Below are 6,000 nucleotides of genomic sequence, written 5' to 3' on the forward strand. Positions count from 1 at the left end.
ACTAATATTAATTGTTAAATAATTAATCTCTTATAGGTATTTTGATTAAAATAATTAATAAATGAATAAATAAATAATAATAATCCATTAACAATCGTAATAAAGATCTTGATTAATCATTTTCTGAGTATTGATGCAATTGTAAAATAGGTTATAATAATAAAAAAAATTCACTTTCTTTTCAAGTCTAAATTTGTAGAGTGGAATCCATGGAGGTAAGATTGGTTTTGAGCCACAAAAGAGAAAGGGAAGGGAGTTGACTGATGGATGGGTTTGATATTTTGTAAAACAAACTGATCAAATTTGTATATAAAAGAACAAAAAAAATCATAATTGGGAGACTAAGAGTCCCAAAGTTTTAAAGTTGAGGGGTATAAGGGATTTTGGTGAACCCAAGAGACTAATATAAAAGGAAATTTCGGGGAGGGGGCAAAGGTCATTTTTCCTTTAATAAATTTTGAAATCTATTACAATGTGTTATTTCATGACCATTTGAAATATGCTTGAACTAAAATAAAAAAAATATGAGTAAGATGCTAAATAGTCCAAACCTCAAGTGCTATTTAATGAATTTCCCATAATAACGACCCAAAGAAATGACTTTTTAAATAATATGAGAAATTAAAAATAGAAACAACAAAAACAATTGGTACAAATCCATTGGTAACTTTTTTTATTGGGGTAAGTCAGTGAGGGAAAGGCCCCCTACCCATTTTTCATTAATAAGTAAGAAATAGGAAGCTTACATCTCAATATTATATAACCCTATAATAGGGCACCTGTGCCAACTCATGAGTTAAAGCAAGGCAAATAAAATTTGGCGGATGCGAACGCCAAACAGTAGCTCCTTGATAAGATGTAACCCTCTTTGCAAGAATATCAACCACCATATTGGGTTCACGAAAGATGTGGGAAATAGAACCGCCACACTTAGAGAGACGTCGACAATTTACTGCCACTGTATGTAACTTCCATGGAGGTCGGGAGCGTTCATGAATAACATTAACGAGCAAAGCTGAGTCACTTTCAATTTGAATAGGGTACCACTGTAGCTGATCAGCTAGGATTAATCCATCTTCCAAAGCCCAAAATTCCGTATAATTATTAGATGCGATTCCAAAAAGTTTGGTAAATGCTGCAATAAAAGCACCATTAAAAATCCTAATAACACCACCTCCCCCTACTTGGCCTGGGTTATGCAGGGAAGCCCCATCAATGTTTATCTTGAAGTGATTAGGGCTGGGAAATGAACATGCCTTATCTCTTTGCTGACACCATTTGAATTGTAAGTTATCAACGATCGCCTTTTTTGACAAATAAAATGTCCAGGATTTAGCATCGGCTAATTCCCGAACATGAGAAATGATTTGTCTGACTAATTGTTCCCTTCTGGCCAACCTATCTTGGAAAACTCTTTGGTTGCGTTCTACCCATAAGAGCCATATAGTTGTGAAGAATAAAGAAGTCCATATATTGAAGAAACCATTAAGTTTGAATCTGAATGATAATCTTTTCCTCAATGGATGCTTAAAAGGTGCACATGCACTTTTAATGGTTCACATAGAACCATACTCGTCCAAAGGCCAATAATGAGTCTCATTTTTAGTTAAAAGTGATATTAATCTGAAATTTAGAACCATACTCGTCCAAAGGCCAATAATGAATCTCATTTTTAGTTAAAAGTGATATTAATCTGAAATTTTAGTAGTAGGTTCACTTTTATAAGTAAGATCAAATAAAATTAATAAAAAAAATATTTTGAATAAAAAATATTGACAAAAATAAATTTAAAATATTTTAGTTATTTTTTATTTAAAACTTTTAATCATTTTTTTTAATTATATTGATAAAAATACACTTACACTATCCTATTTATATAAAAAATAAAATACAAAACTAATTCTCGATGGCCTTTGGCCATATGCGATCTCAACCACCACACCCACCCATGACGCGGACGGGATACTTTTCCTTGTGAAAAACCCTAGCTCCCAAACTTCATGCTAAAAGGAAGCCTGGAGAGTGTTCAGGGAGAGACCATATAGAAGCAGGGGCCATAAATAGGGCGACCCACATGAAGTAAGGATCATGGTGGTGGTAAGATTGTGTCCCAATCATAGAAACTCTATATTCTATCTAAATAGGCCCACACCACAGTGGACCAGAATTGATGGTTGACAAATGTGACCGTGGTTAGCCTGCATAGAGGATAGGCACTTGAACCCTAGGGCAGGACAAGCTTTACAGCTACTTCTACCCATTGTGTGGTCCTTCGCCCTAAAGAGAGTTTTGTGGCCATGGCTAGTTGGTTCTTTGTCCAACTTGTAGCCTGTGACAGTTCCACATTGAGAGAGAGAGAGAGAGAGAGAGAGAGAGAAGTCAGTTTGGGAGTCCTTGTGATAACCACCATTGAAGACAATTTGGGCAACCTTAATTACTCTAGGGTCCCATTGTGTCATCCATGAAGTATGGTCCTATAGGAACAATAAAGGAGAATATGAAATGATCGTAGTCTCTTAAGGACGATCAATATAGGTTCATTTGGTCATATGGGCAAATAAAAGGGTCCGAGAGAGGGTTGTGATGTGGAATAGTAGTTTGTAATTGGAACTGCTTTTTATGGAGGATCAGTTTGTGAGGGTCCCCTTGGAAAAGTTTTATAGGAGCATTTTAATCCTTTTTCCAATTAGAGGCAACCCACATGGCACTCCAATGTTTTGCACTGGCCTGCCTCACTTGTGAGATGATTTATTTGACCCTTTTTTGTGGAAATTATTGTAAAGATGCTTTGGGCTGACCACTTTAGTTCTTGTCCTCAATCACTAAAGTTGGATTCGAATTTCCTTCGACTATTCTATGGCAAGGTCCGGTCTTGATAACATTGATTTGTTGTTTATTCTTTTTGTCGTTCATTTGTGCATGCTACTAGAAGTATCTTATGGGCAAGTTGGGATGCCCAATTCTTAAGTTTTTTTTTTTTTTTTTTTTGAGTAATTCAGTTGAGAAGACAAACCCTGTACTTTTTTTTTTTCAGATATATTAGGGAGTTAGCTTTTTTCAAATAGATTAGAAAGTTAGCTTTTTTGGAGGTGTTAGTAGGTGGTGTCAGCATAATTGAAAGCTACAACGGGGTAACTAGGTATGAAGGTGCTACCACCATGACCCAGCCCTCTTCCTAAATGGCTCCAAGTTGAGCCAAACACCCAAGCACAACTCAAATTATTAAAAATAAATTGTATAAGTTTGTGGAATCTATGTACAAAAATTATATATATAATTTGGATATGTTTTAGAATGATTTATAAGTTTTTATTGTCAAATGCTCTGTTCCCTTTTGTTTTGAAATTTTTTGAAATGTTTCCCATTATAAATCAATTTATTCTAAATTCATTTTTTTTATATAAATATTTTTTAAATTTATTTTGATTCCTTATGTTGTTTTTAGTTTGTTTCAGTTTTACAGTTTTTATTTTTATTTTTATTTTTTTTCCTTGGTGCTTTAATAATAATAATAACAACAACAACAACAACGACATCAACAACATCAACAACAACAATAATAATAACGATAATAATAATAATACTATTACATATATAATTACACAATAATATTAGTCATAAAATAATTAGATGGTAATATAATCTTGTAATATGAATATGAATATAATATTTGTTTATGATGAAAATCTGGTAGATCTTCCGATGAAGATCTCTCGAATTTTAACACCTTAAACTAATTAAAAAGATGTAAATAAAGTGTGACAGATCGAATTTAGATCGGAGGCTAGATTTTCCCAGAAACGAGCAGATCTAGTCTCAGATCTGTGGCAGAGCCAGCATGATCCTAAGCATTAAAATACGATTTTTAAAACAAGTTAACAGATCAAAAATAAATAAAATAAATAAAATAGTAAAAAGAAGAATAAAGAGAGATGAAGAAATAATACCAAACCGGGCCTAATGACCCGGGATTCCCGAGCCTTCGAGGGCTCGCCCGGTCCTCTTTGCCTCTCTAATTCCGATGTTGATCAATAGATCTCTGGTGTAAAGGATTAGATCTAGGGTTGTTGTGCCCTAATTTTAGTTTTAATCTAGAGTTTTTGTACTCTAGGTCAAGGTTTTCTCAGTCTTGGGGGTTAGGACATCAGGAAGCTAGGGTTTCTATCTTCTCTAGGGTTTTCAATCTAGAGATTTTTCTAAAGTTGTCGATCTTTCTCAGGGTTTGGAAGAGAATTTCCTTAGTTTTCTAAGGGTTTTGTGATGTCCAGAGCTTGAATATGAATTTTGAGATTTTCTCTAATTTTTTGGGATTTTTTCTAAATTTTTAACAATTTTCTAAATGTTTTTCCTATTTTTGGTATTTTTGGGTAATTTTCCTAATTTCGAGAATTTCTAAGATTTTTTGGTCTCTTTTTCTCCCTCTTTTTGGGTTAGGGAAAAGGGGTAATTATAAGATTCAATTGGTGATTTTTCCTCAATTTTTTGGAGTATTTTCAGATTTTTTTTTATTTATCTTGAAGCTTTTAGCCTTATCTAATTAAAGAACATATGTTTACTGCATCATCAGCTCGGTCTGGGCCTGTCGAGCCCGTTATAGCCCAGCCCGCGGCCCTACAGTTCGGTCTCACAGGGACAAAATTGTCATTATTATATCGTTTTATCCGTAGGTCCGATTCAAGCGATTCTTAGACCGTTAGAAAGCTCTTGGGCTCTACTTCAAATTGGAATAGGATTTGGGTAGTTTTGGGATAATTAAATTAGGTCTACTAAGATAATATAATTTTAAGGGATCAGAAAGCCATAGAATTTCTCAAATTTAAAATGGGGTATCTAGAATTGCCCCTCTTTGGCACTCCCTGTCTTTTGAGGGACAGGTGAGTGGCAAAGAAGTAGACACTTTGGTGTTCCCTGTCCTTCAAGAGGCAAGTGAACGTCAAAGATAAAGCATACATTTTAAATTTGTTCCTGAGGTCACGTGGTCAGGGGTCACACCAACTATCACTCCAAGTCATTGTGCTCACCGAACTCACCCAAATAGGGTATTTTTCCTCCTAGGGTTTTCGGCATGAGATGTCGGTGAGTTACACAAGCTTGAACTCGAGTTGGATTTTCTAGCCATGCCACTTAACTTCAGGGGTTTTTGTAGATTGAATTTTTTAACCCTGGCATTTTCTTTGATCTCCTTAGAGTTTCCTAAGGTTGTCTATAGGAAAAGGCTTTTTATAGGAAGAGACTTGTCTGGCCGAATCCGAAGTGAGAGATGAGGTAGCAATGTGACAATCGCGGTGATCATCATATACGGGTGTTCAAGCTCCTTCATTTTTGTAAGATTTTTTTAGAATTTTTGAAAGTAGGGGGATTTAAAATAGAACCTGGAGCAATGACAGGTTACGATTTTAACAAATAAATTAAAGTTTTTGGAAAACACAAGACATATAGTGAAAATTTTGAAAAAAGAGATATTTCAAAAAACAAGGTTGGTTAGCAATTTTAACTCCTGCAACCATATAATCCTCTAAGCAGTTTAACGTCATGCAGAGATGGACCATACACTCGACCCTTTTACGTCAATACGGGGATAGACGGAATCCATCGAACAGGGCGGTTGTGCCCTGGACACACCTGACCGTTTTACGTCATACAAGGCTAGACGGTACCTGCCTCGGCTCTTTTACGTCACATGAGTGTGATGTTTTTCCATCGAATAGGGTGGTTGTGCCTTGGATACACCCAACCTTTCATGTCATATGGGGATAGACGGTACCTGCCTCGGCATTTTTACGTCGCATGAGTTTAGCCTTTTTCTTGTGAAACAAGGTGGTTGTGCCTTGAATACACCCGACCTTTTCACGTCATACGGGGCTAGACGATACCTGTCTCGGCTCTTTTACGTTGTACGAGTTTGACATCTTTCAATTAAACAGGGTGGTTGGAATACACCCGACCTTTCACGTCATATGGGGATAGACGGTACCTGCCTCGGCTTTTTTATGTCGCATG

Source organism: Amborella trichopoda, chromosome 3 (assembly GCF_054954075.1).
Source record: "Amborella trichopoda isolate Santa Cruz 75 chromosome 3, AtrichopodaSantaCruz75HAP2 v2.0, whole genome shotgun sequence".
Taxonomy (NCBI): domain Eukaryota; kingdom Viridiplantae; phylum Streptophyta; class Magnoliopsida; order Amborellales; family Amborellaceae; genus Amborella; species Amborella trichopoda.